This window comes from Drosophila miranda, chromosome XR (assembly GCF_003369915.1).
Source record: "Drosophila miranda strain MSH22 chromosome XR, D.miranda_PacBio2.1, whole genome shotgun sequence".
Lineage (NCBI taxonomy): Eukaryota > Metazoa > Arthropoda > Insecta > Diptera > Drosophilidae > Drosophila > Drosophila miranda.
The window spans coordinates 51,448,647-51,470,457 of record NC_046674.1 but is presented as its reverse complement, the minus strand read 5'-3'; the positions used below and the strand labels follow the sequence as shown (position 1 = coordinate 51,470,457).

The 21,811-nt window shown below is 43.4% G+C and overlaps 2 long non-coding RNA genes across 2 annotated transcripts; both read left to right on the top strand.

Moving 5' to 3' along the window:
- Positions 1–7,964: 7,964 nt before the first annotated feature.
- Positions 7,965–8,736, top strand: LOC117186822. The gene is made up of 3 exons (XR_004471707.1): positions 7,965–8,121; positions 8,190–8,374; positions 8,432–8,736. It is a non-coding gene; the product is annotated as an uncharacterized LOC117186822 (long non-coding RNA).
- A 5,458-nt stretch (positions 8,737–14,194) lies between these two features.
- LOC117186796 lies at positions 14,195–14,966 on the top strand. The gene is made up of 3 exons (XR_004471695.1): positions 14,195–14,351; positions 14,420–14,604; positions 14,662–14,966. It is a non-coding gene; the product is annotated as an uncharacterized LOC117186796 (long non-coding RNA).
- Positions 14,967–21,811: the final 6,845 nt, after the last annotated feature.

Here is a 21,811-nt window from a genome sequence, read left to right as displayed (position 1 = left end):
TATCGAGTTCTTTTCTCTTAAAAAGATCAGTTCAAAAGATGTCAGTATTCTTGTTTCGAGATGTATCGAGTTCTTTTCTCTTCAAAAGATATATTTAAAAGGGGGGATGTAGATGTAACAAGGCCGGGGAGTTATTCGTTTTAAGTAAATCCGGCCTTATTGGATACTCCATTTCGAGTTTTTGAAAACTGGGTGGAGAGTACGCTCCCTCACACCCCCTCCATACTTCGGCGGGTCCGAAGAGTGACCGTGACAGCCCGGCTGCGAGTGGTGGTGTAACCGGATATAATCCATCCGAATTCTGTGTTTTGACCAAGTAACTACTCCGTCTTTTAAAATATGGGTATACAAATCTATCCCAAACCTTACATCTTTAATAATCTTCCCATCATCTTATCTTTGCATCAGTATTGCGCCATAACCGTATGAACTTGAGTCTGTATGTATTTCCGTTTCTCTATTTGGGCTAAAAATGGATAATACCGGAGGATTTGCCAATGCGTTCTTAAGAGTTTCAAACGTCTTCACCTGTTCTCTATTCATGGGAAACGGACCACCTTCTTTTAACAACTTCACCAAGGATTTAGCTGTCGTCGCAAATGACAACATGAAACGTCAAAAATAAGAAAAGAATCCAAGGCATGAGTGCAGTTCTTTTACATTTTGAGGGACTGGGCCTCCCTACGTTATCCCTCTTTATCAATCTCTACCGACGCACAAAATTTACTGAATTCATCGCCTTGATCCATATCCTCGCTGGCAATTTTGTCATTCCTTGAGTTTTCTTGTGTCTGATTTTTAAATGTATTAGAACGGTTGCTTAGCTCACTTCTCTCTGATTGATTACCATCTAACTCATCATATAGTCTTATGTTACAATTATTTATTACGTTCGGTGAATAAAGACGCGTACGTTAAACTAATGGCTTGGCCGTCAGCCTTCGAGTGCTACAGGGGGATAAACGGATGTCGGGTCGGCTCGTCACACCCCGTGAGGGCGGCTGGAAACAGGTCCTGGTACGGTCATGTCTCTGCCAGGATGCTGGCTAATTGTAGTCGGGCGGAGAACAGAAAACTCTCAGTGAAATAACCCCAATCCAAGGTGACACTGTCATATGCCGAGGGATGCATGGACGAGGGGGCGCTCGGTCGCTTATATGCGGACTCTGGATACCTGCCGACCGCCAGTTTTAATAGGGCTTCCCGGGGCACGCGGGCTATGCCCCAAGTCGCCCAACCCCTTCCCGCCTACTCGTGGGATCAAATATGCCAAATTTATATATACAACCAAAAAACACCGCAAAGGAGCTCGTCACTCCTCCTAAAGTGCCGGAGGGAAAAGACCATCCCTCTACAAACGCATCTGGGAGACCAGTGCCCAAAAAGACGGGGAAGGAGACTAAGTCGGTCCACCGTCTCGAGGCAGCAGGCGCTGCGAGGAGAGGACCGAAAAGCCAATCGGACCAATCCACGTCGGGGGGGCCCCAAGGGCGACCCGGTTACCGGGGTGGCGGCCATGCAGAGCGATATCGCGGCTGGCAGACCCCTTGGGACCGGGGACCCCTTGACAACCCCGGCAGGCGGCGCTTCTCGAAAGATAGGCCCAAGTTTTAAGACAAGAGACGTGCGGCCTTCATCCTGGGCAACGACGACCCGGTGTTCCTGGCGTCTGCCCAGGGAATCGAATCGCGACGATGGGCCAAGACAGTCCTGCCCGACTACCAGCCAGCCAAAGCTGGCAAGTCCGCAGCCAAGGCCCCAAGCAAGCGACAACGCTCGGCAGAAAACACCACCACGCAAGTCCAACAGGCCAAGAGGACGAAAACCCTGAGCAACCGCTCGTTTGCCGAGGTGGCGAGAGGAAAAACCCTGATTGGAGTCCTAGATAGGGGCTCCAAAGACGGGCAGATTCCTCGGGACAAATGGCACCTCGTGGAAAACGAGCTCCAAGACCGCTTCCTCCAGGAGTTGGAGAAAAATGGAGGACCACCGCCCAAGTGTGAGGACGCCGGGTGGCACCAAGGCAGGGTGAAAGCCATCGCCTGCCAAGATGCTCGCTCGGTGGCCCTCTACGCGAAGGCGGTAGCATCGCTCAAGGAGGTCTACCCAGGAGCCCAGCTGGAGGCCGTGAAGTGGGAGGACATCCCTAGCAAGCCGAGGGCCAGAGCGTGGTTCTCGGCGAAGCCTGCAGAGCCGGATAAGATTCTCCGGATTCTGCAGGTCTGCAACCCCCTCCTTCCCACAGCCGATTGGAAGGTGGCCAAGGTAGAGGAGAGCAACGGGCAGAGGCGCCAAATCATCCTCGTCCTGAACGAGGAGTCGGTCAGACTTCTCCACGACATGGAGGGCGCTGTGGACTACGGCTACAAGAAGGTAGTCGTAGTACCGTACAAGTCCGACTCTAAGGGCATGCAACCGACGGTCGAGCCAGACCTGGAGCCCCCGGAGATCCCTAGCATGGAGAACAAGCCTGTGTCGGTATCGAACGTGACATCAGTGGTGTCGGATGACATCCTAGATGGTAACGTGTCAGACGTGAGCGATCTTACTAGGGATCTCAAGCACATCGGGGGAGGAGCTGGACTCTTCGGAGAGCGACCACGACAAGACAATTGTGGAGGTGAACCTCAGGAATGTCACTGATACTCCTGCAGATAAGCCTCCACCATTGTAAGGCAGCATGCCCTGCTCTCTTGCTCCACCTAGCCAAGGGTGGAGCCGACATAGTCCTCATTCATGAGCCCTGGATCCTCGGAAACAAGGTCTCTGGTCTGAGGACTCCTGACTATAAGCTATACGTAGCTGACACCGCAGGTAAAACTCGCACCTGCATCCTTGCAAAAAGAGATTTGCACTTATTTTTGCTCCCAAATTTCAGCAATGAAGACCAAACAGCAGTGAGCCTTGAAGGCCAGGGGTGCTCACTAAGAATCTGCTCCACGTACATGGGTCACGACCAACCAGACCCCCCTCCACAGGCGCTCAGGGCGCTAATCACAGACTGCGACGCCAAGGACACCGGCTTTATCGTAGGGTGCGACGCCAATGCACACCACTGCCAGTGGGGAAGCACTGACACCAACGAAAGGAATGAGTACCTTTTCAACTATTTACTTACCACTCAGATGGTCCTATTAAATAGGGGGAGGGATCCCACCTTCATTATTAAAAACCGCAAGGAGGTCCTGGACCTCACACTTGCCTCTCATGAGTTACATGGGAACATCGTATCCTGGAGGTTCCTGGATGAGCACTTCTTCTCGGACCACAGGTACGTGGAAACCGTATTCTCTTTTTCACTACCGAGACCAGCTCAGTTCCGGAACCTCAGGCGGACAAACTGGGCTCGGTACTTAGACCACCTCTGTCGTGTTCTTCTTGAGACTCCACCTGAGGAGGAGATTTCCAGGGAAGCCACGACTCATCTTGCTAAACTATTTACCGACGCCTGCAATGAGGCGCTTGATAAATCCTGCCCCTCTGGCAAGTGCAGAGGCCGGAAGAAACCTGAATGGTGGAATCCGAAACTGAGGGAAGTCCGGAAAGCCTCCCGGAGACTCTTCAATAAAGCTAAGGCTGAAAACTTTGAGCAGAACTGGGCCGATTACAAGGCCAGTCTGTCAATTTACAATAAAGAACTGAGGAAAGCCAAACGCGCCTCATGGCGTAAGTTCTGTAGCGACATTGAGAATAACTCAGAGGCCTCGCGCTTGCGCAAAGTTCTCTCGAAGACTACACCCACTCTGGGCTACCTGAAGAATGCCGACCAATCATGGACAACGTCCAGCAATGAGTCGCTAAATCTTCTCCTTAACCCCACTTTCCCGGCTGCGTTGAAAACAGACCACACTACATCGCGGCTCCTTCCGTTGCCTCAAGTGATATCATGAACATGCTAAGCCAGGAGAACATTTCCTGGGCAATCAAAAGCTTCCAACCATTCAAGTCTGCGGGACCAGATGGCATCATCCCTGCCCAACTGATTCACGTTGGACAAAAAGGCACTAATTGGCTCAAAAGGATATACGAGGGAATCTTCTCCCATGGATATATCCCGGAAACCTGGCTTCATACCAAAGTCGTCTTCATCCCCTTCAGTCCTCGCACACTGCCACCAAAAATTTCAGACCCATAAGTCTATCGTCCTTCCTTCTGAAGACGATGGAACGGCTTTTGGGGATGCATCTCACGGTAAATATTCCGCCTAGTCTAATCTCAGACTCCCAGCATGCCTATCGGAAGGGAAGATCCACCGAAACGGCCCTACACACGATCACATCGATCAAAGAAGCGTCCCTCAACTGTAATGAGTACACCCTGGTAGCCTTCCTCGACATAGAAGACGCCTTTAATAACATCCTCCTGACCGCCATCACGGGTGCACTGACGGACCTGGGGGTTGACTCCCGGACGGTGAGCCTGATCGATCAGATGCTACAATGCAGGACGGTTGAGGCATCACTGGTGACGTCAATGTCCACCAGATTTGTCAGTAGAGGCACCCCGCAGGGCGGAGTCCTCTCGCTTCTCCTATGGAACGTGGCAGTGAACGAACTGCTGCGGGAGATAGAGGGGGGTGGCTGCTGCGTGGTGGCGTATGCGGACGATGTTTCTATATCATTATCGGGTAAATTCCCGCAGATGCTGTGTGAGTGCCTGACAAGCACACTTATGAAGATGTCAAAATGGGCAGACAAATGAGGTCTAGGCGTCAACCCGTCTGAAACGGAACTGGTGCTCTTCACAAGGAAGTACAAAGTTCCGGCACTGATTCCCCCAAAACTATGTGGGGAAGCGCTAGTCTTCAGCAACAACGCCAAGTATCTTGGCCTAATCCACGATAGAAAGCTCGACTGGAAATTGAGCATAGAGGATAGAGTAAAGAAGGCCACAGTGGCCCTTTACAAATCCAGGAAAGCAATCGGGCTAAAATGGGGAATGACCCATTTTGGTGGCTATACAGCGCAATCATACGACCAATCATGCTCTATGGAGTGGAAGTATGGTGGCCAGCCCTGGACAAAAGAACTTGTCTTAACAGACTCAGTAGAGTTCAACGCATTGCAGAGCTATGCATAACTGGCGGGCTACGCACTACTCCAGGGGAAGCCCTGGATACTGTGCTGAACCTCCTCTTTGTAGATCTCATGGGTAAGAAGGTAGCAACACTTTCTGCCCTCAGAATGAGAGAAGCCAAACTGTGGAAAGCGTCCTTGGTTGGGCACTCGGGAATCCTGATGTGACTCCCGCAATTACCAGAGAGTGCAGGTTACTGTATCTCTAGTGATCACCTCTCCACGCCTTTCCAGGTATCAATCCCACCTAGGGAGGACTGGGAGATGGGCGAACCAGGACCCGCAAATGCGGTTCACTTCTACACTGATGGCTCAAAATTAGACGGCCGCGTGGGAGGCGGAGTCTACTGCAGCGAGCTGAACATCAGTCATTGCTTCAGGCTCCCGGACCACTGCAGTATGTTCCAAGCGGAGGTTGTAGCCATCAAGGAGGCCATTTCCATCGTCTGCAAACTACTTCTAGACACGCACTTAGTGTGCGTTTTCTCGGACAGCCAAGCAGCTATTAAAGCTTTAGGCTCAATATCGTCGAACTCAGCGACCGTAAATGACTGCCGCAGGTCTCTGCACGAGATCGCAGAGCAGTTAGACCTCTTCCTAATATGGGTCCCAGGCCACAGGGACATCGAGGGGAATGACGCCGCCGACGAGCTAGCAAGGCAGGGTACGAATCCTCTCCTATCGGAGAGGAAGCAGGTAGCGATGCCTCTGGCTCCTCACGCACGAATTGTTCGAGCAAAATGCCAATAGGATGGCAGCGAACCGTTTCCTGTAGGGTCTCAAGATTGATATGGCCACATCGATCGAAGAACCGCTCAGCCGAGCTGTATAGACTCAGCAGAGCACAGTGCTCTGCAGTTACTCGAGCCATTACGGGACACTGGCAGATCGGCACTCATGCCTCTAGACTGTCAATCCCTCATAACGACTTCCGCAGTAGTTGTCGCGACGAGGAAGAGGAGGAATCGGTCCCCCACTTCTTCTGCCACTGCCCGGCCCTTGGAAATCGTCGTCTTCGTATTCTCGGGGCCGCTTTCCTCACGGACATTTCGGACCTGTCCGAGAGTCATCCAAGCCTCCGGATGGGACTGCCCTTCATTTGCAACAGCCTGCTCTCCACGGTTTTTAGGCATTGGGAAGGGGCACACGCCCATGCGGCATCACAACGGACCTTCTACAGGTCCAAGTGAGCTTGGGAGGGTTTCATCACTCCCCCAGGCTACCGCCTGAACCTAACCTAGCCCAACCTAAACTAATGGCATTTTGCTTCGACTTCGGTATCAAAGACTTATGAATAAAACTTACAGGGCTACCTGTACAAACAGATTAAAAATACAGACGACTCTTTGTTCACCAAACGGAAGTCATTAAGTGATTAACTGGACAGCCGCTAAATCGTCGTTGTTTTTCTCTCCCGGTCGCTCCTCATCTTGAACTGCAGCTACTCTAGTGGCCATCTTTCTTATTGGGCACTGCGAATATTGGTGGCCGGTGCTCCAACAGTTGAAACATGCCCCCTTTGGCTGACTGCATTCCTTCATAATGTGCCCGAATTGCCGAAAGTTGTAGCAACGCATTGCGCCACCACCATGCTGCTGCCCTGCTGCCATACTCACATTTACTTTTCCCTTTGTCATACTTTCGCTACGATTTGCTAAGACTCCAGGAGCTCTTCTGACCTTATCATAGGTGACCATCTTACCACGCAACTCGTTAAGTGTGCTGCAATATAGCATGGATGCTGCCATGCTCGTCTTGTCCTACAGTCCCTCTACGATAAATTTGACCACATCGCTCGTGGCCATGTCTGCGTGCGACGCTATGCTGCACATTGCGACGAAATATTGCAGTGCGCTTTCATTGTTTGCAATTTTTCGCGCCTCCAGTCGCTTTCCAATGGCCCACGCCGTCACTTTCTGCTCAAAGACGTTGAGCAATTCTGATGGCATCAATTGCCAAGTCACCGGCGCTACATGGTCGATGTACGCCTTCGCCGATCCGCCTAGCAACCGCTTTGCCAATATCCAGCATTTGGACTCGGATACACCATGGAAATTCATAATGTCCTCAAAGTTACTTATCCAACTGGTTACAGCCTGGTCGTAATCTCCAGAAAATGTACGCATCAACGCCTCAATATGTGTCAAGTCGATGCAGTCTCTCGGCGTTTCCAACTCCACAGCCTAATTTAAGATCAGCTAAGCGCTTGCGAGAAACGTACAATTGTTCCAACTGCTGCAAACGGCGTGACTGACATTTCGTATTCATATGATCGCATGGTAAATTTCGGCAAGCGTTGTCTTGTCGCGGCGTGAATGCTTCTCGAGCCTTCTCCACATTTGCATTATATTCTTCCGGCGCCGCTCTTATGTCTGCCTATTTCATCGCAGAGTTTTTTTTTTTGGGCAAACCCCACACCTGATTTATAAAATTTAAAAAGCACGTTATTATTATTTGTTCTTTCTACTTGATCGTCGTCTTCGAATGAATGTGTGTTGGCATATCGATCCTTGTAGAGGACATGTATCGATATATCGAGTACATTGGTATTTCTTATAATACTATAGATAAGTAAATCTTAAACTAATATTCATATCTTACAGCTATTTTCTGTTAACTTTTTATTATTGCTGAGCTTTCTATCTAAACTGTAAAATCTTGCTATAGCTTGTGGTTTTGAATCTCTTAGATCCTTTTCTTTTTTAAATGGTATTTTGACCATATACCTGCCACTCTCATCTCTTCTTGTTGTTTTCGTCATTCTTTCCACTTTCCCAGAACCGCTCTAAGTCCCCTACTTAAATTTTTGTCGCCACAATCAATTTATCACCTTTTGAATTGGTGCAACTGGATATAATCCATCTGAATTCTGTTTTTTGACCAAGTAGTCCGTCTATTTTTACTATTCCGTCTTTTAAAATATGAGTATACAAATCTATCCCAAATTTTACATCTACCCTACTTGGTTTTTTAAAGTTAGAGTCTGCCAAAACATAATCTTGCTACTTAGTTTTGGCAATATTGAAAGACTTTAATGGTCGTAATGGTAAGAGATCGCAAGCAGCAAATCAACTTTCGTTGACGAATTTCATAACGGAGTTATGCATTTACTAGATCGCTTACAATACCCTATTAGCGAGAGTCAACTATCGTTAATTCTGAAACGAAATCTGAGACCGTTTATGAGAAAAGAGTTGTTGCATATAGAAAACAATTCGGTTAGCCAGTTGAGAATTTCGTAGACGTGAAGCTTTTGAGTGAGCAGAAGAATAACACCGCTAACCTGAAATCAAACACACGTAAGCAAATTATTGAATTGGATTATGACCAGGATCGTTCAAATAACCATCTATTAGAGCAAGAAATTTTCGAGCTAAAAAGAACTAAAGCCTTAGAAGAGATACAATGCTGGAATTGTCGCAGGTTTGGCCATAAACACGCAGATTGCAATCTGACAAGATGATATTTTGCTTAGGTTGCGGAGCTGAAGATATAATAAGACTAAATTGTGAAACCTGTCAACAGGTGGCAACAAAAACAGCAGCTACCGCTTAAATCCTCAACATTAAATAATGAGCATTTTTCTTCTTACTGTCCGAAAGTCCAGATAGTTCCTAAATATTTAAATTCTAAAAATATTCAAGGTAAATTATATCCAATAGTCCCGTCTCATTAAAGACTTCAAAACTATGAAAAGATAATTTAAAAAATATTTGGTAAGACTTATGGAGAATTATTAGATTCTCGATTATTAGATTATAAGCAAAAATATACCCTATATTGCACGCAAGTAGCAAGTTGAAACTGCTGGAGTACAGAAATGCACACATTTCCATCCCGATCGAGGCTCCACCAGCTCCAGGCTCCATCTTTTCGAAGCTTTTGAGGTTAATGCATGCGTCGCCAGGTAGAAGAGCAGACGCTCTCCCGGCATGTACGGCAACAAAGGTGCCATTTGCAAGGCATTGTGGCGTGCCATCCCTCAGCACATGACAGCGATGTATTCCCGCTGCCTGAAGACAGGGTACTTCCCATTTCTGAAGGGACCCGATAAGGACCGGACCGATCCTACCTCATATCGGGGTATCTGTCTGTTGCCAGTGCTGGGCAATGTGCTTGAGGGGATCATGGACACCATACCGGATGGCTGCAGATGGCAATTTGGTTTTCGCCGTCTCCTACCTTATATATAATTCCTAATTATACAAAAATCTACATATATCTGGGAATGAATTTTTGGAATACTTTTGGCCTGATGGAAAAACTAGTAAAAGCGTTTTCAATAAATGCGATTGAGTTCCCAGAATGGTTAAATGCCGAACAACAACAACGGCATTTATTTTAATACGGAAGGCATGGGGAAAACGTCTATGTTAGAGAAGTCAATCAAATTACTTTCATCAGCGAAGCCAATAAAACAGAGATATTTCTCAGTATCACTGGCGGTGGAAAAACGAATTCTTGCGGAAATCGATGATATGCTTAGTTTAGGGATTCAAAGAAGTAGCACCGCCAGCTAGTTCTTGGAATAGTAGTACAACAGGATAGCAAATTTCGTATGCATCTAGATTCACGCAAAGTCAACTCAGTGACGATAAAGTGACAACCCAAGATAAATGGTATTTTTCTTTAGTATTTCATCTTTAGATCTGAAGCACGCCCTTTGGCAAATAAATCTGAAGGAATCTTGCAGAGATCTAACAGCCTTCACTGTACCAAATCGTCCTTGGTATAGATTCAGAGTCATGCCTTTTGGACTTACGAAAACAAATTTGGACTACACAAACAATACGTCGATTAATGGACTCTAAAAATAGAGTCTTTGTCTATCTTCATGATTTCGAACATGTATATATATTAACTCAGTATATCCAACGGAGATCCAACCTCAGCCGCACAACTCAATATTTGGTTCGACCTTTTTCGACCTTCTGTGTAGACATTTAGTTGCAAATACAGTGCAACGTAAAATTCTTTGTCGTGGCCTGGATAGGCATACACTAGTCGGCATAATTATTTTGACGAAGTAAAAATCGTGTATTTTTTAGCATAACTTTTTTGTGACTTTGTTAAGAATTTTTGATTTATTTTTCTTTTAAATATATAACTAATAGACATTTGAAAATAAGGAAACAAATATATTTTCATTCAAACTTAAAAAGATTTTAATTACTAAGTAATTTCACAGTATGGCATAAGTATTTTGAAAAGATTGGTTAATTTAAATAACAAAGTTTAAACTTTACAAAAGTGAATGAATTAAGCAAAATTTAATAAAATATATATCCTCCTTTAGCTTCCATAACTTTTTAGAGTCGCCGTGTTACAGAATCCACTAAATTTTGAAGGATCTCCGGAGATACCGCTTGCCAAAGGGAAGTGAGCTCATAAATTGTCTTTTCTCTCGTATTGTTGAACGAAACTGTTCACTATAAATTTAATAAGTTTAAAAAACATAATGGTTTCAGAAATTTAACCAGATAATGCGCCAAGCGTAAAACAACTCCAACTGAAGTCCGAGTCCTTCTACGCGCACTTACAAAAAATGTGTTTCTGAAGCCTCAAATTGCTGCAGACTCTTCAACTTGACCGCAGAGAACCCAATCAGTTAACGCAGCCGGACGACGTTTAAAGGAATGACATTTTAATACCTCTAAGTCCAAGGACGTGCCGTTTATGACAAAGGCAAACAAACTAAAAAGACTGGCGTTTGCGAAGGAGTATGTGCATAAGCTAAAGAAGTTCTTGAGAAGCGTTTTGTGGACTGATAAAAGCTCATTTGAGTATAACTCATAAAAAACTCATGAAGATGTCAAAATGGGCAGACAAATGAGGTCTAGGCGTCAACCCGTCTAAAACGGAACTGGTGCTCTTCACAAGGAAGTACAAAGTTCCGGCACTGATTCCCCCAAAACTATGTGGGGAAGCGCTAGTCTTCAGCAACAACGCCAAGTATCTTGGCCTAATCCACGATAGAAAGCTCGACTGGAAATTGAGCATAGAGGATAGAGTAAAGAAGGCCACAGTGGCCCTTTACAAATCCAGGAAAGCAATCGGGCTAAAATGGGGAATGACCCATTTCGGTGGCTATACAGCGCAATCATACGACCAATCATGCTCTATGGAGTGGAAGTATGGTGGCCAGCCCTGGACAAAAGAACTTGTCTTAACAGACTCAGTAGAGTTCAACGCATTGCAGAGCTATGCATAACTGGCGGGCTACGCACTACTCCAGGGGAAGCCCTGGATACTGTGCTGAACCTCCACTTTGTAGATCTCATGGGTAAGAAGGTAGCAACACTTTCTGCCCTCAAAATGAGAGAAGCCAAACTGTGGAAAGCGTCCTTGGTTGGGCACTCGGGAATCCTGATGTGACTCCCGCAATTACCAGAGAGTGCAGGTTACTGTATCTCTAGTGATCACCTCTCCACGCCTTTCCAGGTATCAATCCCACCTAGGGAGGACTGGGAGATGGGCGAACCAGGACCCGCAAATGCGGTTCACTTCTACACTGATGGCTCAAAATTAGACGGCCGCGTGGGAGGCGGAGTCTACTGCAGCGAGCTGAACATCAGTCATTGCTTCAGGCTCCCGAACCACTGCAGTATGTTCCAAGCGGAGGTTGTAGCCATCAAGGAGGCCATTTCCATCGTCTGCAAACTACTTCTAGACACGCACTTAGTGTGCGTTTTCTCGGACAGCCAAGCAGCTATTAAAGCTTTAGGCTCAATATCGTCGAACTCAGCGACCGTAAATGACTGCCGCAGGTCTCTGCACGAGATCGCAGAGCAGTTAGACCTCTTCCTAATATGGGTCCCAGGCCACAGGGACATCGAGGGGAATGACGCCGCCGACGAGCTAGCAAGGCAGGGTACGAATCGTCTCCTATCGGAGAGGAAGCAGGTAGCGATGCCTCTGGCTCCTCACGCACGAATTGTTCGAGCAAAATGCCAATAGGATGGCAGCAAACCGTTTCCTGTAGGGTCTCAAGATTGATATGGCCACATCGATCGAAGAACCGCTCAGCCGAGCTGTATAGACTCAGCAGAGCACAGTGCTCTGCAGTTACTCGAGCCATTACGGGACACTGGCAGATCGGCACTCATGCCTCTAGACTGTCAATCCCTCATAACGACTTCCGCAGTAGTTGTCGCGACGAGGAAGAGGAGGAATCGGTCCCCCACTTCTTCTGCCACTGCCCGGCCCTTGGAAATCGTCGTCTTCGTATTCTCGGGGCCGCTTTCCTTACGGACATTTCGGACCTGTCCGAAATCAAACCGGGGACCTTGTCCAGAGTCATCCAAGCCTCCGGATAGGACTGCCCTTCATTTGCAACAGCCTGCTCTCCACGGTTTTTAGGCATTGGGAAGGGGCACACGCCCATGCGGCATCACAACGAACCTTCTACAGGTCCAAGTGAGCTTGGGAGGGTTTCATCACTCCCCCAGGCTACCGCCTGAACCTAACCTAGCCTAACCTAAACTAATGGCATTTTGCTTCGACTTCGGTATCAAAGACTTATGAATAAAACTTACAGGGCTACCTGTACAAACAGATTAAAAATACAGACGACTCTTTGTTCACCAAACGGAAGTCATTAAGTGATTAACTGGACAGCCGCTAAATCGTCGTTGTTTTTCTCTCCCGGTCGCTCCTCATCTTGAACTGCAGCTACTCTAGTGGCCATCTTTCTTATTGGGCACTGCGAATATTGGTGGCCGGTGCTCCAACAGTTGAAACATGCCCCCTTTGGCTGACTGCATTCCTTCATAATGTGCCCGAATTGCCGAAAGTTGTAGCAACGCATTGCGCCACCACCATGCTGCTGCCCTGCTGCCATACTCACATTTACTTTTCCCTTTGTCATACTTTCGCTACGATTTGCTAAGACTCCAGGAGCTCTTCTGACCTTATCATAGGTGACCATCTTACCACGCAACTCGTTAAGTGTGCTGCAATATAGCATGGATGCTGCCATGCTCGTCTTGTCCTACAGTCCCTCTACGATAAATTTGACCACATCGCTCGTGGCCATGTCTGCGTGCGACGCTATGCTGCACATTGCGACGAAATATTGCAGTGCGCTTTCATTGTTTGCAATTTTTCGCGCCTCCAGTCGCTTTCCAATGGCCCACGCCGTCACTTTCTGCTCAAAGACGTTGAGCAATTCTGATCGCATCAATTGCCAAGTCAGTGGCGCTACATGGTCGATGTACGCCTTCGCCGATCCGCCTAGCAGCCGCTTTGCCAATATCCAGCATTTGGACTCGGATACACCATGGAAATTCATAATGTCCTCAAAGTTACTTATCCAACTGGTTACAGCCTGGTCGTAATCTCCAGAAAATGTACGCATCAACGCCTCAATATGTGTCAAGTCGATGCAGTCTCTCGGCGTTTCCAACTCCACAGCCTAATTTAAGATCAGCTAAGCGCTTGCGAGAAACGTACAATTGTTCCAACTGCTGCAAACGGCGTGACTGACATTTCGTATTCATATGATCGCATGGTAAATTTCGGCAAGCGTTGTCTTGTCGCGGCGTGAATGCTTCTCGAGCCTTCTCCACATTTGCATTATATTCTTCCGGCGCCGCTCTTATGTCTGCCTATTTCATCGCAGAGTTTTTTTTTTTGGGCAAACCCCACACCTGATTTATAAAATTTAAAAAGCACGTTATTATTATTTGTTCTTTCTACTTGATCGTCGTCTTCGAATGAATGTGTGTTGGCATATCGATCCTTGTAGAGGACATGTATCGATATATCGAGTACATTGGTATTTCTTATAATACTATAGATAAGTAAATCTTAAACTAATATTCATATCTTACAGCTATTTTCTGTTAAATTTTTATTATTGCTGAGCTTTCTATCTAAACTGTAAAATCTTGCTATAGCTTGTGGTTTTGAATCTCTTAGATCCTTTTCTTTTTTAAATGGTATTTTGACCATATACCTGCCACTCTCATCTCTTCTTGTTGTTTTCGTCATTCTTTCCACTTTCCCAGAACCGCTCTAAGTCCCCAACTTAAATTTTTGTCGCCACAATCAATTTATCACCTTTTGAATTGGTGCAACTGGATATAATCCATCTGAATTCTGTTTTTTGACCAAGTAGTCCGTCTATTTTTACTATTCCGTCTTTTAAAATATGAGTATACAAATCTATCCCAAATTTTACATCTACCCTACTTGGTTTTTTAAAGTTAGAGTCTGCCAAAACATAATCTTGCCACTTAGTTTTGGCAATATTGAAAGACTTTAATGGTCGTAATGGTAAGAGATCGCAAGCAGCAAATCAACTTTCGTTGACGAATTTCATAACGGAGTTATGCATTTACTAGATCGCTTACAATACCCTATTAGCGAGAGTCAACTATCGTTAATTCTGAAACGAAATCTGAGACCGTTTATGAGAAAAGAGTTGTTGCATATAGAAAACAATTCGGTTAGCCAGTTGAGAATTTCGTAGACGTGAAGCTTTTGAGTGAGCAGAAGAATAACACCGCTAACCTGAAATCAAACACACGTAAGCAAATTATTGAATTGGATTATGACCAGGATCGTTCAAATAACCATCTATTAGAGCAAGAAATTTTCGAGCTAAAAAGAACTAAAGCCTTAGAAGAGATACAATGCTGGAATTGTCGCAGGTTTGGCCATAAACACGCAGATTGCAATCTGACAAGATGATATTTTGCTTAGGTTGCGGAGCTGAAGATATAATAAGACTAAATTGTGAAACCTGTCAACAGGTGGCAACAAAAACAGCAGCTACCGCTTAAATCCTCAACATTAAATAATGAGCATTTTTCTTCTTACTGTCCGAAAGTCCAGATAGTTCCTAAATATTTAAATTCTAAAAATATTCAAGGTAAATTATATCCAATAGTCCCGTCTCATTAAAGACTTCAAAACTATGAAAAGATAATTTAAAAAATATTTGGTAAGACTTATGGAGAATTATTAGATTCTCGATTATTAGATTATAAGCAAAAATATACCCTATATTGCACGCAAGTAGCAAGTTGAAACTGCTGGAGTACAGAAATGCACACATTTCCATCCCGATCGAGGCTCCACCAGCTCCAGGCTCCATCTTTTCGAAGCTTTTGAGGTTAATGCATGCGTCGCCAGGTAGAAGAGCAGACGCTCTCCCGGCATGTACGGCAACAAAGGTGCCATTTGCAAGGCATTGTGGCGTGCCATCCCTCAGCACATGACAGCGATGTATTCCCGCTGCCTGAAGACAGGGTACTTCCCATTTCTGAAGGGACCCGATAAGGACCGGACCGATCCTACCTCATATCGGGGTATCTGTCTGTTGCCAGTGCTGGGCAATGTGCTTGAGGGGATCATGGACACCATACCGGATGGCTGCAGATGGCAATTTGGCTTTCGCCGTCTCCTACCTTATATATAATTCCTAATTATAAAAAAAACTACATATATCTGGGAATGAATTTTTGGAATACTTTTGGCCTGATGGAAAAACTAGTAAAAGCGTTTTCAATAAATGCGATTGAGTTCCCAGAATGGTTAAATGCCGAACAACAACAACGGCATTTATTTTAATACGGAAGGCATGGGGAAAACGTCTATGTTAGAGAAGTCAATCAAATTACTTTCATCAGCGAAGCCAATAAAACAGAGATATTTCTCAGTATCACTGGCGGTGGAAAAACGGATTCTTGCGGAAATCGATATTATGCTTAGTTTAGGGATTCAAAGAAGTAGCACCGCCAGCTAGTTCTTGGAATAGTAGTACAACAGGATAGCAAATTTCGTATGCATCTAGATTCACGCAAAGTCAACTCAGTGACGATAAAGTGACAACCCAAGATAAATGGTATTTTTCTTTAGTATTTCATCTTTAGATCTGAAGCACGCCCTTTGGCAAATAAATCTGAAGGAATCTTGCAGAGATCTAACAGCCTTCACTGTACCAAATCGTCCTTGGTATAGATTCAGAGTCATGCCTTTTGGACTTACGAAAACAAATTTGGACTACACAAACAATACGTCGATTAATGGACTCTAAAAATAGAGTCTTTGTCTATCTTCATGATTTCGAACATGTATATATATTAACTCAGTATATCCAACGGAGATCCAACCTCAGCCGCACAACTCAATATTTGGTTCGACCTTTTTCGACCTTCTGTGTAGACATTTAGTTGCAAATACAGTGCAACGTAAAATTCTTTGTCGTGGCCTGGATAGGCATACACTAGTCGGCATAATTATTTTGACGAAGTAAAAATCGTGTATTTTTTAGCATAACTTTTTTGTGACTTTGTTAAGAATTTTTGATTTATTTTTCTTTTAAATATATAACTAATAGACATTTGAAAATAAGGAAACAAATATATTTTCATTCAAACTTAAAAAGATTTTAATTACTAAGTAATTTCACAGTATGGCATAAGTATTTTGAAAAGATTGGTTAATTTAAATAACAAAGTTTAAACTTTACAAAAGTGAATGAATTAAGCAAAATTTAATAAAATATATATCCTCCTTTAGCTTCAATAACTTTTTAGAGTCGCCGTGTTACAGAATCCACTAAATTTTGAAGGATCTCCGGAGATACCGCTTGCCAAAGGGAAGTGAGCTCATAAATCGTCTTTTCTCTCGTATTGTTGAACGAAACTGTTCACTATAAATTTAATAAGTTTAAAAAACATAATGGTTTCAGAAATTTAACCAGATAATGCGCCAAGCGTAAAACAACTCCAACTGAAGTCCGAGTCCTTCTACGCGCACTTACAAAAAATGTGTTTCTGAAGCCTCAAATTGCTGCAGACTCTTCAACTTGACCGCAGAGAACCCAATCAGTTAACGCAGCCGGACGACGTTTAAAGGAATGACATTTTAATACCTCTAAGTCCAAGGACGTGCCGTTTGTGACAAAGGCAAACAAACTAAAAAGACTGGCTTTTGCGAAGGAGTATGTGCATAAGCTAAAGAAGTTCTTGAGAAGCGTTTTGTGGACTGATAAAAGCTCATTTGAGTATAACTCATAAAAAACTAAAGTTTACATAAGAATGCCAACAAAGCAAAGAAAAAGTAAACGGTTTGTAAAAAAGTGAGCCGTGGCGGAGGCTCTGTCATGTTTTGGGGATGTGTTGCATACAGTGGGCTAGGAGACTTTATTCCTATCACCGGCTCAATGAACCAGGGCAATTATTTATACACCCTACATGAACACGCATTCCCCTCCGGTAATAGGCTGATTGGAGAGTCATTAATCCTGCAACAGGATAATGCCCCAGGCCACAAAGCCCGTATGATTACCACATTTTTGAGGGATGTTGGTGTTACCACCTTGAACTGGCCTCCTCAAAGTCCAGATTTGAATATTATTGAAAACGTCTGGTTTGTTTTAAAACGCAAAAGAACAGTTTCGTTCAACAATACGAGAGAAAAGACAATTTATGAGCTCACTTCCCTTTGGCAAGCGGTATCTCCGGAGATCCTTCAAAATTTAGTGGATTCTGTAACACGGCGACTCTAAAAAGTTATTGAAGCTAAAGGAGGATATATATTTTATTAAATTTTGCTTAATTCATTCACTTTTGTAAAGTTTAAACTTTGTTATTTAAATTAAACAATCTTGTCAAAATACTTATGCCATACTGTGAAATTACTTATTAATTATAATCTTTTTAAGTTTGAATGAAAATATATTTGTTTCCTTATTTTTAAATGTCTATTAGTTATATATTTAAAAGAAAAATAAATCAAAACTTCTTAATAAAGTCACAAAAAAGGTATGCTAAAAAATACACGGAAAAAAAAAGATCTTGCTGGTGTTATGAGTGTATCTAATATTGTACATCTCTAACTTTGACTCCAAACTTGTCATGACGTTAATTTCGGACGTATTGGGTTTGCACGTGTCATCCAAATTTATATTGGTAGGTAAGTATTTCCACAGCTGCATATACTTATAGTAAATTTTATTTTATAATTTGTTATTGTTTTGCTATGTGGAGGCCATGGAAATCAAGCGGTTTTGCATACCCCGAAAGAATCCGTTCAATTGCCACTAGACGCTCGTCAATCTAAAGTACATGGATTTGCATTGAGTTCTTGTCATGGCGCACAACATCTGTTATTGCTATATGGCGAAAATGCATTCTCGTTATTAATTTATAGCGTTAATGAGAAAAGTGAGCCGTTTCAATTGATTTACGAAGGCGAAACAAGAGACTGGATTAATGCTGCGGTTATTTTTGACAATGATGAAAAAAATGATTGGAAGCTTGTGGTGCACATGTCTCACAGTGCCTTTTTATACCTTCAGTGTAGCATCTCATCAAAGATGGTCTGTTCTGTGTTGGAATTAGCAAGCTGTACCGATTGCTCCATGCTTTACCATACGCGTCTGTATGGCAATAACTATAATGATTTGGCAATAATAAGCGGAAATGCGTTTGGTGAATTGTTGATTTGGCATACACAATGTCCTATAGATTCCGATACAATTAATTGTACAAAAATATATCCATTGCTTTTACGTATTCAAGCACATAATTGGGTTATCTACTCCATCAATTTTAACCTGGCGTTGAAGATTTTAGTTACTACATCTGATGATCGTTCTGTGAAGTTCTGGAAAATTCAAAAGGTCGGTCCATGGAAAACCGTCTATATAAAACCAATGTTTAGCTGCTTTGGACATACTTCACGAGTTATGAGCTCTATCATAGTCGAAAATGGTAAGCTTTCCTAACAAAAAAGGACGGTAATACGATATAACCATTTATGATGCAGGTGGCCACGTATGTGTAATAAGTGCTGGTGAGGATTCGTATGCGTGTATTTGGAACTGTTCCGGTGATTTGTTATTAAAACGTCGGCAACAATTTGGGGCACCTATATGGCGGTTAGGTTTTCACAAAGCTACTTCTACACTCTATAGTACCAGTTCAATAGGAAATGTAGTTGCTTATAACATTAAGAACATTTTTAACCGACAGAAAAACCGATTAACCATGGTGGATGACATAGATGCCACAAGTGAGTTTATCTGAAAACTAAAATTTGTTAATGATAAGACTATTGTTGGTCTAAGTAGCAAAAATCGCTTATTTTATATGAACCTAGAAACAATATCGCCGCATGTTGAAAAGTGGTATCTAGTGTCGAATTTTCCCTACTACAAACGTACAGTGCTAGCAGCGTTTGATGGAGTCATTGCTACTTGTGGTTATAAGAGAATAACATTGCACAGTTACAATGTAAAAAAAAAAAATTTCGAGGTAATTTTTGATGGCGTAAGACTGCAAGGGACAATTCGAGCATTTCATTTTTTAACCAAAGAACATTATCTTGTATCCGATGAATTAGGAAATTGCCAGCTTCTAAAGGGACGTAAGTTGGACTTGGATTCACATATTTTGCTGAATAATTTTGGTAGGTCCTGGACAACTGCCGCCTTGCTTGTAGTAGAAAAATATCTCTTGTTAAGTAATCGTAAGGGTCACGTCATGGTATACTACCGCTGTGCTGGGAAGAATTTTGAGTTGAAAAATACTGTCAAATGTTTGCATGGAAACATGGGTTCAACTTTTTTAAAGTTATTGAATATAAATAGTCACGAACTCCACGTAATGAGCGGAGGCCACGAGCCTTATTTAAAATATCTACGTTTGAGATTTGCTGATAATAGTTTAACAGTTCTGCAACGGGAGAGAGTCCCATTAGGTTGGGTTGAAGCGTCCCCAGGTGAAGATTTACTTCTTGGTTTCAATGATAATCACATTGTGGCCTGGTCGCGTAAACACGATGTGCTCGTGCAGATAGCTTGTGGGGGTGGTCATCGTTACTGGGACTACCATCTACATAATGATATTCTTTGTATATTTTTTATAAAGCACAAAAAGGTGTTTTTTTACCGTAGCTCACTTTGCAATGAAGTCAACGAGATAAATGTACAGCGTATTAACTGGCACGCTCGTAATTGTAACACAATAAAACTTCTTACGGGCCACAATGCTCTTACGCCCTTGCTTCTGTCAGCAGGGGATGATAATATTATAAAGATTGCCAAGCTAGTCAACGACAATTTAATTCATTGTGCCGAACTTCACTCCCACATTTCAAGTGTACGTTGTTTAGAAACTTGTCTCTATAAGTTCGAAAATGGTTTATTTACGTGGCTTATTTTCTCAGTCGGCGGACGATCTCAACTTTGCATTAATCAAATTGACGTAAATGTTGCTAGTGCGTGCAATGTTAGTGAGCTGTGTACCCACAAAGTGCTAAATACGTCAGAATCAAAAAACTGCGCTCTTGAAGCAAGATTGATGGCAATTTCCATCGCACAACATACCCTTTCGGGTATTTTTACGTTATATATAGCCAGTGCTGAAGGAGAGATTCGTGTTTATCGTTGGCTTTTTGAAAGACCTTTAGAACTACACTTAATTAATTTTCTGGACATAAAAAGATGTCCACTTAAAATGCATTGGATCAATAGCAAAAGTATATTGCTTATCACAACATCCAAAGGGGAAATCTACGGTTTTGACCAGAAGCTTTCCATACAACGTTTTCAGCTCCAGCTGCACGACGGTGGCATTAATACCTTAGATATAAAAATTTATGGACAGCTTTTGCACGTTTTGTCTGGCGGCGATGACGAAAATATACAGTATACCATTCTTAATTTGGATAACTTCACAGTTCAGCAGAATACAGCATTTTTGGGTCTGCACAATGCGCAGGTTAATGCAGTGTCATTAGAACAAGATAATGAAAGTGAAGGATCTCAGCTATTTGGTTATTCATGCAATGTAGATAAACAGATGTATAGGATCAATTTGATGACACATCAATTCAATCGTGTTGGATGCACGTGTATAGCTTATATAAAAGGGATGTTGCTAGATGAGCATCAGCGCATGTATTTTTACGGATGCGGAATTCAAATTTTACGTCGTACATTATTTGATAACGGATATTTAAAATAAATTTGCATTTATCATTTTAGGTAAGTCGACAGTATAATGCGTCGGTTCCAATATAGGTACTAGTTCAGTTAATTTGTGGAAATGTCTTTAAACCCATCTACCCATCGCTACCCTATTAAATTGTAGCAATCGTGTAAATTGAGAAATTAGGAAGGCGAAAATAAACAAATTTAAACAAAAGTCTCATGTTAGTATTGTCCTTTTAATGCGGCTTATAAGAGGTAAACTGTTTTGTGCACACAATCCTGTTCCCACTTTAATGCACCATTTACTGACATGAACTGCAGTGAACGCCAGCTACAGGGGACGGTGACAATTTCAAGTGCATGACGCAACATGAAGCAGCATGAAGATAAAGGAACATTGTAGTATATAAGGTGATGAAACTTTGAATAGTTTCAATAGAGAACTTAAAAGGAGGCATGTCAAAATCAGTGCTGCTCATTTTCTATCAGAAACTTTGAACTGTTTCTAACTTGAAACGAGGTGGAACGTTGTGAGTTGCTGCGGCGACCGCAACTCTCCATTTATACCATAGCTCGCAAACGACGGTCAACACTTTTTCCCTTTGCTGTCTCGTCACTGACAAAACCGAAAAAGACCACGAAGACACGGTCTCTCACTGAGCAGAACACTTTTTGTCTCTTCGCTTGTGTTATGTGTTTCGGGTTTTCGGGTGAGCCCGACACACGATCGTGTCTCACAATAACAACTTAGAAAGACACTTTGGTCAAGCGCTCACAGCAAAAGTGTCTT